Source organism: Lissotriton helveticus, chromosome 10, assembly GCF_964261635.1.
Source record: "Lissotriton helveticus chromosome 10, aLisHel1.1, whole genome shotgun sequence".
Taxonomy (NCBI): domain Eukaryota; kingdom Metazoa; phylum Chordata; class Amphibia; order Caudata; family Salamandridae; genus Lissotriton; species Lissotriton helveticus.
The window spans coordinates 1,183,914,720-1,183,928,020 of record NC_136071.1 but is presented as its reverse complement, the minus strand read 5'-3'; positions in this window follow the sequence as shown (position 1 = coordinate 1,183,928,020).

Genomic DNA, 13,301 nt, shown 5'->3' with positions numbered 1-13,301 from the left:
ACATTGTATTTTTATTAAAAGGTTTTTTTGAACACTTTCACATTTCATGTGAGTAAGGTGAGGATATTAGTGCATATCCTCATCCTGAAGAAGGAGCCTCATGCTCCAAAACATGTTGACACTGTTAATGGTTGATATACCCTAGTACGTATTTTTTCAACCAGATTCTGCACTTTTTATTAATACCAGCCGAGGACAGAATAAATATTTGTTTCCTTAGTGCCAGGTATTTTTTACTCACTTTTTTCACCTCACCTCACTCACATCCTTCATCATACACCCTCACATAGCTCACTACCAAGTGCTCCTACGTAGTCGTTTGTCGCAGCACGCCGCATCCCGTAGAGGGATGCGAAGGCCCCGATGATGAAGCATGACACCAAGGGGCCTGTTGGTGTGTGAGGGGCATTTAAACAACACTGTGTGCTCCCCATCCTATTAGGGACCACTGCCACCCTCCTAGTGGATTCTACTTTGTTTATTCACTACATCATAATGTGCTAGAATTGGTTGGACAAGCTTTGCAGCAGAGTGCTGTTCACAATATCCACCTGACAACAGACATGCGGACCAGTTGCCACGCCACAGATTACATGTGCATCGCTGCACACTGGGTCTCTTTTGTAGGGGTTAGAGATAAGTTATCTAAAGGAGGTGCTGTTGACACAGCTGAAATTTTTAAAGCTACTCGGAAACATGCAACTGTAGCCATGTTCGCCATTGAGAAATCTCATACTGCTGTAAACATTTTGGAAGAGTTTTGCAGCAAGGTTTTTGAATGGCTGCGCCCAAGAGGGCTTAGCATTGGTTTTGTTGCCACATATAATGACAGTAATGTACTTAAGGCCATGGACCTTGGTTACTATTTCAGGGTTCCATGTTTGGCGCACTGCATAAACATTATACTTCAAGACGTTCTGAAAAAAGAACCCATAGTCAGCAACTTACTGACCACCTGCCGAAGAATATGCACTAATTTCAGCCATTCTTTTAAAGCTCGGAAGCAGCTGAGGATCATTCAACATGACTATAACATGCCAGTCAAAGCACTCATCCAGGAGGTGGCAACAAGTTGGAACTCAACGTATTACATCCTTGATCGTCTGTTTGAGCAGTACATGCCACTCAATGAATATGTCATACAAAGACCGGATGCTACTGTGAAAGGCATGACCCTTCAGATGGACCAATGGTGCCTGGTTAAATGCCTGACTGACATGCTTCATCCTTTTGAGGTCTTCACACGTGAAGTCAGCAAGGAGGACTGTACAATGGGCCAAGCTATCCCATTATTGCAAATGCTAGAGCATCAGCTGAAGAAGGTGTCTGAATCATACAAAGGTGTAGACTGAAAAAAGAAGCCTATGACTTGGTGGAGAGCTTAGCATGTCGCTTAGCTGAAAATACAAGGGTGCAAAATAAGATTTTGTCACAAGAACATTACATTTCTGCCAAAATTCTGGATCCACAGGCAAAATTGGCATTGAAGACATTAATTCCATTTTCAGAGATGGATGTTGCCCGCTACAAAACTTGGATAGCTGAGGCAGCGAGTAAGTTGGAAAATGAGCGGCTGCTACTTAAAAGCCCGCCAGATCAACCCACAAGAAGTACTGCAGCAGGGCATCCGGCATCAAGTGCAATTTCGGAGGCTGAGGGCAGTGCGTTTGGCTCATAACACACACCATCACTATCGACAACAGCAACAATAACTGGATCAATAGGCCCAGTAGAATTGTTACACGATTGGTATTTACAGTTAGGCATTGGTGAGCACAGTTCTGATGCACAGAGAAAAGAGCCTGATAAAAGTTTAGCAACAGCACCCCTGAGCATTGAGCGGATGGTCCAGGTCTATCTAGCCAACCCAACAGAGGTGTACATTGATCAAAACCCATTGTAGTATTGGTATAGGAAAAGGGCTGAATGGCCACTGCTCAGCAGGCTGGCAATAAGCTATCTGGCTTGCCCTGTCGCAAGTGTCTCTTCCGAACATGTTTTCAGTGCTGCTGGTTCCATTGTAACAGTGAGAAGGACCAGTCTCTCACCCAAAAACGTGGAGAGGTTAACAATAATCAAAATGAATCAGAACTTCATACCACCGAATTACACAATACATGAATCAAGGGAGGATGATGAGGGCAGCCGCTCAGGTGACAGAAGTAGTGTGTTGCATGATTTCCTACTACTGGTTGAACCCCCAGAGTTTGAGGACGAGCTATACTTCCCTGACAATCAAGCTTGCATGTAATGTCTTCCTCCCTTATTTTCCTTTATTTGTGTGTCTGTCTTTTCGGTTACAAACTTTGAAGGAATCACAACAAATCCATCACCACTGTCTTCTACTCTACTTATTTCAATATACGAGTTTTAGCTGTCTGCATTTCACAGTAAAGTCCTCCGAATCCAGCTCCTCCGCTCCATCCTCCTGAATCTCCCTAAATCCATTGCCCTCAAGACAGATGATTGGATGATGCGAAATAGAAGAAAAAATAAAATCTATCCTAGTCCCGCCAAAAGAAGTGGAACATGATGACTACTATAGCTATCCTCCTTTCTGAGCTGAGAGAGACTGCCCATTTACTGAAAAAGAGATGGAACAGGTAATGAAAGGTGCCATGCATTGGACGCAGACTAAGTGATTTTGTTGTTCTTTCTTGTGCATGAAGTTATTTCATTGAGCACTAATCATGATTCTACAGTACACACTAACCGTAACTCAAGGCAATTTTCCCCTTCTTGCAATTATTTTTAATAAGACATTTGTACTTCTACTGCAGCTTGATACATTGCTTTTGATTGAATACAGGAAGGGGACTCAATCTGCACACTGAGTATGACAACAGGACCGTCGATGATGATGATGGCAAAAAATACGGCCCGTTAACTTAAGATGAGAAGGAACAGGTAATGAAAATGAAAGGCATGCATTGGACACCTGACTCTGAGCGATTGGTGTTTGTGTTTTTGTTATTTTTGTTGTGTATGAAGTGAAGTCAAAGTGTACTAGTAGTCTTACTGTACTCACTAAAGAGTGACTAAAGTCAATAATATTTCTACTCTTGTTGTGTAATAACAAAATTGTACTTCTACTGCAGGCCAATCTTCACAGTCAGTCAGTACAAGTATCGGAGATGATTGATGGAATAATAACAAGTCAGGAGGACGTTTCACGAGTGGCATAAAAAGTAAACAAGTCAACAACAACCACAGCAGACCTAAATGTCTGTGTAGAAGTGGAGTTGAGTGTAGCGGTGGGATGACTGCGGTGCATTGATTTAGTCACTTAAATTGTAAAGTGCTATGTTGCTGGATATGTGCTTTGTCCTTCTCTTTAATAAAAGTACTCTAAACGGAGGATGTGCTAAGCGGTGTGCCGTCACTGTGGGCCTGCTCTGTCCTGTTGTTGTTGAAGGTCAATGCTGGAAACAGACTAGAGTAGAGATGATGCATACATGCCGCCTCTGAAAGTGTTCTTGTTGCACTACACCATAACTTGTGCATTTCTTTCAACTTTGTTTCTCAATATCCCTTTTGTTTTTCCATCTACAATTACAGGCCGGGCCTTGCGCTATACTTGGGAATACATTACAATGCACACTTACCTTACCAATAAATCTACATTAGCCTTGAGGGCAGTGGCGACTGGCGATACCCAAGATTGATGGACGAGAGGACCAAGAGGAATGCCGAGATGCAAATCCACATTTTTGACCAGGATAACATAGTAACAGTATCAACTTTCATCATCTTTTAAATATTTTGATTAATTTTTTTGTCTACAATCTTTACAACAGTGGGTTCTTTTTGTTGTTATTATTATCATTAGTTTTGCTCTCAGTTTATGATTCATCCCTACCAATATTTCAATTTTTTATTTGATATCTGTAAAAGTAAGCCCGGAACAACGGAACAAAAACTCTATGCAATCTGGGTCTCCTTATCAATCATCATCATGCATGCATTTCCTTTTTCTCCCTTAACATATTGATATGGATATGGTGGTCTACAGAGATTGCTGTTTGGTGTTTTTCCATGCATACTATCTGTTTTTCATTTTCAAACCTTTCCCCAAACCCCCCTTCTCATCCATTCAACAAACCCTAACCCTCATCCCCTGGGCTGTGTGACTTATAGAGGTGTGACTAAATTAAATGTACACCAATAATTTATCACACGCTTGCTGGGGCGGATGTGGCAAAAGCAACAGTACTTCAATATCAAGGCAGAGCGAGGATCTTTTTCTGCTTGCCCACCCATGAGCAGTATATTTTAGAGGTGATTTTTATTTACCAAAGGAACTTATACATCCGCATTAATTGCCGGCATTGATAGGATTTGTTGTCATCCTCAAACACAGCACTAACTGTTACGCTTGTGTTGAGTGTACTGTAGGCCTAGTCAAGTGACTCGACATGACTATAGTTTGTAACTCTCTTTAGTAGGCTATCCCCACCACCGTTATGTTTTGTTGTAAAATATTTTTGCATATTATTGTTTCGCTGTAAGTTCTGTACTGTACTTCATTCTATTACTCCTCAAACAGTCTCTCTCAGGCAACTGACTGTATCATTTTCTTTTTTTGCAAATGTTGCTGCCCTGCCAGTGTCAACTACTACTACCACCACCACAACCATGGCATGTTAGGAAAGGAAACCATCATCACCATGCAGCCACAGCTGTGCCTAAGTTAAACATCAAGCAAAGGTAAGAGAAGTGTGGGGAGGCATAATTAATAATGGACATGTTTTCAATCAATTCACACACCCCTTTGAGTCCAGCTAAAGAATGCGTAGACTAGAGGAGAGAGACTGACAGTACTAGTAGGACAACTCAATCAGTGAGGGGTGCCGCATCTATCTTTTTGTGTCTTTCAAAGTCAGCAAATTATTTAATTCAAACACTGGCTATGGGCGGCCCTGCACCAGCAAGGAAACAGTGTGATGTAAAACAGTAACCCCACCCACAAAACATTAACAACATTGTATGTAAATTAGAAATATTGATTTATTAACCCTAACAAAAATAAACTATGTAAAAAAAACACAAAACCTGACCCGCCCCTCTCCCTCACCCCAACCAATGTCCATAAAGAAGTCCAACCAAATGTCCAACCAAATGTCCAAAACTCCTACGCCGATTCCCACCCACCAAAACAATAAATAAAAAAGGGGCAATAAACAGGGTCTCCTAGGTTCGGCGGGATTGTCTTTGGAGGGCACGCACTGCCTCCTCAAGTAGGGCGACGCAGTGCTTTAGAGCGCAGCAGTTGCAGCCACAGTGGGGGGGCACCAGTGATGGAAAGGCGGTGGCAGGCAGCCGGCAGACAATGGCACAGTACCGCTGGAGGGCGGTGGCTGGGGCCCGGGGCATTGGAGGAGCGTTCATCTGCTGCCGCCTCCTCCTCCTCCTCTTCCAGTAACACCAGCCATCGATATTCCACTTGTATCGCGTACAGCTTCCGGCGCCGTGCCTTGGCGGTCAACTCCTTCCGATCCGGTTTGGAAGGAGTAGCTGTATATCAAAAAGAAAAAACAAGACTATTGTAGAATATACTATTAGAAAAACACGAAGACAAGTTAATTATACACATAGTGGCATGGTAGCACTATAAAGCACAGTACATAACATTTGTGGTATGTATCAATCCTCCCACTTGCTTAGTCTTTAACATTTGCGGGATGTTTTCAGGCATTCAACCAACCATGCATCAGATTCCTATCAGCCACCTTTGCAATTTGCATGCTTGCATCACACGTATCCTTCTCTCTGTCAGTCATAAATATTAAATCTCGCCGTCCTTCTTCCTTCCACCCGTCTTTCCCTTTTTAGTTCAACACCAGGTGATCTGATCTGACTTTTAGTCTTCTCCATAAAACTTTCAAAGCGGAATTGAAATCAGATAGAAGAGGACATTGGTTACTCAATACTCCCACTCCTAATGCCTTTACTAATGCCAATTAAAGGGTGTCTTGACTCTTCAAATGTTCAAAATAACTTTTACTTACTTAGGGCATCATTAGGATGGCTGGTGGACTATGTACGACCGCCATCCTCACGCTAAAAGGGACCGCCCACCATAAGGGTCCCGTGGGGGCAAATAGGATGTGCCCGCCACAGTGGCGGGTGCATCCAGTATTTTTAACATTGCGCGGGCAGAGCTGAGAGCACTGCCTGCTGCAATGCTAAAAGTCAATTTTGTGCTTTTCAAAGCACAATGTGACAGGCACCGCGCGGTGCCTGCCACCTTGTGATTTGAACGGCAGGGGGGTACCATAGGCAACCCCCATGTGCACCCCCCGGAGTCCATGGGGGCCCGCAACGGGCCCCCCAAGCATACTCTGCATGCCTTTCCGTGATGGCATCCCAAAATGCACATTCTAATATAGCTGGCACCATATTGAACCCTTTTCCGCCCGGTTGACATGTCAACCGTGTGGAAAAGCGGCGGACGGTCTTTCCATCCGCCGCAGACCCCCCAGCCATTGTGATATGGCGGGGGGGTTTTATACAGGGATGGCGGGCGGTTTGCCGCCACCGGGCCGGTGGTGACTACCGCCAACCCGGAGAGAGCAATCCGCCCGCCATCCTAATGGGGCCCTAAGTCTCAACAGTACAGTATACATACAGTAAACCCTTGCACTGAGTGTAATGTCAATAGTTAGGGATTATGAATCTAACTTACCACCGCCCGCCACTGGTGCTGGCTCGCCCCCTGCAGCTCCATTCGCAACTGCCGCATCCTCTCCAGCCACGTCGCCTTCGCCGCTGGCCCCGGCACTAGTGGTCGGTAGTGCGCCTGGAAAAACATTACACATTTTTAGGTGTCATATACACCTCCCCCTATTGGTCAGTAAAAAGATTGAAAAATTAGTTAATAGTATACAATACATCACTAGTACAAATCCGGTAGTACTAGAGCAGACACTAGTATTTATATGGTCCCTAGGGTCATTCTAGTCTTTGCTTAGTTAGCCCTAGCCATGCAACCATTTAACTTTTGTGTCTTTTATTTTTGCACATGTGACGTTACCTCGCAGCTTGTTGTATAAGACACCTTTGAGCCCACATGACCTCATACTGCTACTGTCTAAGCGCTGCGTACAAGGTCAACCAAAACATTAACAAGCCACTTTTTTATGAAGTTGTGGTGTTAGTCCATATTGCTTATCCATAAAAATGCTACTCTTTTTGGCACCGCTTAGAAATGCTTGGAATATACTAACGTGCACCATTTTTCTCATTACAGACGGAAGATTCTCTTCTACGAACCAGAGCTTTGCAGAGCTTATGATGTACCAGTACTAGGTTCTTCTAAGGTGAGGGGTCCCCAGAATTCGCTCAGAGATCCTCATTTATAATTGTATATAAACTATATTCCTAACAAGGGGATGGTGGTGCTTCCACCACTGTTCAGTTATCACAATTTCACTTTTTTCCAATGGACTTCTAGTTGTTGTAACTGTAAGTGTAACAATGTTTATTGTTTTAATGTTATGAATGTTCCTTTTGGGGCTGCATTATAGAACAACGTAGATAGGTTGTCAATTCAAAATAAAAGTTTTGAACTTACATAGACTCAGTGGTATTTGGTGTGGACTTACACAAGTGAGAGAACGAAAGGAATGGTGTGCATATGCATTGCTCCCACGACTGAGAGGTTGGGTGTGTAATGTTCTGGATTGTCTACTTGTTGGGTATCTTGGGGGGAGGGTTCGGAGAGCTAATAGTTATGACGAGACACTACTATAACTAGTCGGGCAGGGGATTGTGGTGGCTTCTGAACTCCTGATTTAGGTGTGAGGAAGGTCCAACCTCCCAACACTAACATCCTATTTTCTTGTGCAAAGTTCTGTATGTGCAAAATCCAGTAGTAGTATGTCCTATCCTATCAAAATAGTAATAAATCTGGTTGGGAATTTGTTGGTGGGAATTGTGGAAAATCCTCAAGATTAACAAAGACTCAAGATCAATAAAACTAGAAGTAGTACAAGAGGACAACCCAAAGGACTGGACTCAACGGCTTGAGCTACTGGTGAATCTGAGTTTATTTGTTTTTTAAATAAACAGTGGCCAACTGGGCAAGCTTAGCTACTACAGACAGACTAATAGTAGTAGTAGTAGTACAGAGAGTAATCATAGCAGAGGCAGGGATAACAAGAATTTTGAAACAGATAGTACAGATCGAAGGATAATTGTTGGTAAAAAATAGCATTAGGAAACGGATACAATAGTTCAGATGAATATGGTGCAGTAATAATTCTGGAATAAGAATTATTAATATTAAAAAGCAAGAAGACTTACTAGGGCCAGCAGAAGAGCCCTCGTTAGTGTCCTCCTATTGCTGCTGTTGTGCTCCTCCCGCCGACTGCGGCCCTGTCTTCCTGCCCCTGGGTGCTGAACAGGAAAGATATAAGAAAGAGACAAACATTGATGATTGGTGTGAAACTAATAAAATATTTTTAAAGAACTGTCAAAAAAACACTTATAAACAACAATTGCAATAACTAAATAGACCGATCTCATCTGGTCAACAAGTAGTATCGGGGGATTCGCGGATCGACTACTTACTATTTATCAACACTAATCCAGTCTTCCATTCTGATTCCAGAATACTAACTAACCCTAAGTAGTACGTACCACCTAACCTAGCCCACCTATTCCAGCCATGCCAATTGTACATTAAGTATGCATTTCCACTTCTTTTAGTCCTCAACAATGCATATGGTCAAATGGAGGACACATGTCTACATTTTTGTATACACCAAATTTTTGGTTGATTGATTGATGCTGAATGATGTTCTGCTAGTGCTAAGCCTATTACCACTCATTGCACAAACTAGAAAAGGTTCTACTAAAAACTGTGGTACTAGCAGCACGTGACGTAACAGGGGTCATCGCGCATACCACTAAAAAATTACAAACTCATACTAAGTAACTAAACCTAAGTATCAATCCACCCCTATCTCTTAGTGACAGGACAATTTAAGGACTAGAGTCACTATAGCATTACGTAACTTAATTTCTCTAAAATAAACTCTTACATATTCACGCTAAGCGAGTGCAAACGCAAAGTTGAAAACAAGTAAGATTAGTAGCGCAGAAGAGCACCTGTGTCATCATAACAATCACAGAAGACTTTTAAACGTTATTTACCTGTAATGTAAGAAGCCGCATTCTTGCTGGTTGGAAAAAAAAGACATTTGCAATATATAACACAGAGCAGAAGAACAGACACAAAGTAGTAATAATTAGTTACTCACCAAGACCCGGGACCTCCACTCCTAGCAGGTCCAGCAGGTCCTGCTCCCGGTCCAGGATATCGGACCACCGGTGCGTCAGTTGGTTTTGGGTGCGCCGGACCCCAGAGCAGCATAACACTGCCCAGCGCACCTTCCCCCACTGCTGCTGACGCTCCCGGAGCCCGTACCCGGACATTGAACAACGTAGAACTTAGTCACAGCATTAATCGATTTATGGTTTCTGGTCCCATTTCTCCAGATATTCTTACACTTTCATTTCTGAGGTAAAAAAGCGGACATGTTCTCCTTTTATTACTTTTAGGTGGGCTGGATGTAGCAGATATGCCTGCCCCCCACGATCTTGCACTGGTTTTATCATTTGTCGAAGACGCCATAGTCTTTCTACCATTAAATGGCAGAAGTCAGGTTGAACAAAAAAGGTATGATCCCCACCACTGCATTTTGTTGTAGGCTTCGCTTTGTCATAGACTGCCTGCCGAAGTAGAAAGTTGCCAAAATAGACAAGTATGCCGCAAGGTTTAGTATCGGGCTTGACCGGCAGCTTAAGATTGAAGGGGACACGGTGGGCTCTTTGAATTTCCAGTTCCCAGTTCCATCCCTCCACATCTGGGAATGCCTTGGATAGGGTGTCAACCATATACTTTCGAGTGTCTGCCCCTTCCTTTCCCTCTGGAACGCCCAATACTCGTAGATTATTCCGGCATTGCCTGTTTTCAAAGGCCTAAATTTTCCATTGTATGTCGATCAACTGCGCATCATGTGCCGTGATGTTTGTGCGTGTGATTGCTACATCATTTTCCAGCGCTTCAGTCCGAGCTTCAAGAGTTGTGATATGTTCATTAATGACAGCACATGATTTTGCAACTTTTCTAACTGCCCCTTGAATCTTTCGCATTGTTGTCTGCGCACGTTTACTGTCTTAGCGTGTTTCTTCGCAATGAGAAAGTATACATTGCATAACTGTGTCTAACGTTGGAGGTGCAGTAGGGGGTATGTTCTCCCCTTTAGCCGATGATGGTGTACTCGTGTTAAGTAAATCTGCTCCCAGATAATCCCATCTCAAGCTTTTTATGTGGGCTTGGGTGGGTGATCTTTCTTGCCGCTTTGCGCATTGTAGCGGTCATATCTCTTTTCCCTGTATCTGAATTCTCTTTGCTAGAGTCCTCAAGTGACTCAGAGGCTGAGCCGGATACTGACCAGATGCCATCAGAGAGTGAGTAAAAGTCTTGTTCGCTATGATTAGAAGATGTAGCATGATTATTAGCCGTGGCCATAGAGCCTCCTATAGTGTTGGTAGGAATAGTGGGGCCTGCTGTGGGATGATTTTCTGAAGGTCCTGGTCCTGGCCCCGTTATTACATCTCCATCATTGAGAGCTCGTGTCTCTGGTTGCAGGAAGGAGGAGGTGATTGACAGGGTCGGAGTTGAGTATGCTGACTAAATTTACATTTTACAATATCAGCATCTGCTCTTACACTCCGAGCTTCATCTGATGCTAAATGATTTAAATCATCCTCTTCTCCAACTACATCTCCATTGTCCATATTACCCCCCCGGTACTGCTCAGCTGCTGAGTTTTCTTGCTGGTGTGCTTGTTTTATCGCTGGTGTTGCGCGCAACATCTCCAGCACAGTAAGTTTAGCCACCGGCTATGTTCCATTCCAGTTTTTCTTCTCATCCATTTTTGGCTGAGTACTTGCTGCAGTAGAACTTTGTTTCTTCGCCCCCAGCTTTGGGTGGGGGTCCATAACTGCAGCCGCCTTGGGTGATAAGCCAGCCCTTCACCACCATCGCAACAGGAATCTTCCGGGCGATAATTGAAAAGCAAGTCCGTTGAAAGTCTGAGCACCACGAGCAGTGATCCCTCTCATCTCTGCCAAACGCCGAGACCACCAAACAAGCTGAGAAAGCCTTCACCAGCTCTGCGCAGCAGAGCGCTACTCCACACAAGGCGGGGCAAGGACAAGGCTCAAGGTACGGGAACACTGTATCCATTCCTGCCACTTTGTTTTCTCCTTATACTTCTTCTTTTCCTTTGTTTGTTGCTACATTCCTTCGTGCTGCAGGCACCATATATTTTATCCATCCTTGCCGCTGCGATCCTGCCACAGTCCATAATCCATGGTCAGAGAGCAACAAACGGACGTTTCACTCAGCCGCCATCTTGCCTTCCCGTCAATTTTCTGAAGACGCTCTGCTAGCCATTCCAAGGGAATTGGGAGAGTGGGCTGCCTCCAGTGCAACAGGATGCACACGTTGGCTACCATCTCCCTTTTCTATCACACAGAACATCCTAAACCTGCCAATCTAATGTATTTGATAGTGTCAGAACCCGTCACGTGGACTCGTTGATGTGTGGTTCAACCTCCACCCAAAGCGAAGCCCGAAGGTACGCATATTCATCATGGTCGGAGAGGGTCCGATTCTGGAGAGACAAAATGGCCGCCGCGGTGCCGTGGAGCTGTGAGGTTGACGCTCTAGTCGTTTAGCCTCGTTTTGGTGCGGAGAGTATGAGCGGGACGCAAGTTCTAGAAACTACGCACTTCACCTGAACCGTTAGAGAAGAAGAACCTATGTGCGTACTCTGGTGAATTCCTAGAATCCTTAGTTTTGAGTATCCTGGTTGTAGTACTCCATTTGCGTTTGAGCGCGAGTGTCGAGGAAACGTTGTTACGGCGTATTAATTCAAACACGTAATAACCTGCCCTTTCCCAAGTCCAAGTTTCCCAGCAGAGTAGAGAACCTCCGAAGAGTGGTCGAAGAGTATAGCGAGTGATGGTGATTTCCTGTGGAGAAGACGATCGCCAACGTGGAAGAGAGTCAGTCAGCAACAGAAAGCTAAGTGTCGAATAACAAGTGTTTGGCCAAACTGAAGATATTCGTTGTGACGAGCTTATATTGTCAAGTGCATAGCTCGAACTTCTTGGACTTGTGTGACAAGAAAAAAGAGAAACCTATTTCTCGAATAGAGTGTGAAAAGAGAGAAAGAGAAACCAATTCCCTGAATTTCGTATGAAATTAGTGAGAGAGAAACTAATTTCTTGAACTAGCGTGGAAAAAAGAAAGAAACAAATTCAAAACTCAGCGAGGAGCGAGAAAAGAAGGATTACCTGAACTTGCCTCCTAGAGTCAATTAATTGAGTTAAGACTATCTATAAGCAAGCCTTGCTTCAGGGTTTTCAACTCAGAGCAACTTCACAGAACCCCTAAGGCAGCGTTCTCGAGTAGTTAGCCAAGTAAGTATTTTTTAGAAGAGATTAGATCAGAGGTGACCATAGAATAGACTTGGTAAGGAACTAACCCATTCACTATTGTCTCCCTATGCAGTAACGACTAACTAGACGAGAAAACCTATATTCCATAGAAGAGAAGCAAGGTCCAGGAAAATAATAAGTGAGTGAGTGTAGAACTCGTGAATATCGGAGTCAGAGTAGTTTAGGAGGGAAAACTAATGGTGTGCTCCTCTTACAGGTTTCAAATACGCAGACACCCTGAAGGACGTTGTCTGAAGAAACTTCCCGGACCAGTCTCTTCTCAGTTTGTTATTTTATCCACACCCCCTTCCCTGAGGATGATGTAGGAGGGTTCTTATAGACCTGCCGGCATCGTCTCTTGGGATTCGGGTACTAGCATCTAGTTCCTGAGCCTGAATCATCTCTGCTCCCGTGCAAGTACAAGTCAAAGTCATTACGCATCAGGTAATGCTTGGAGCCCTGACAGATAGGAGGATTCCCACCCCACATACCGCTAAATTAGCTGACGAAAAATATGTCAATGAATATTTCTTAGGTAGCGCTTTTTTGGGAGTTTCCGTCCTAAAATGAGTGTCTTGCAAGAATATTATTTCGGGGGAAAGGGATACTAGCCAATTTAAAAAAGCAGAACTTTTACATGGATTCAATAATCCATTAAAATTATATGTTATCACTTTATATCCTTCGACATTTGATCCATCCCTATTAACCCATCCGCACTTTGCCTAATCTGAAATTTCCTTCAGTAAACCTCAACATTCGTTGAACACCACTTCCTATCCTAC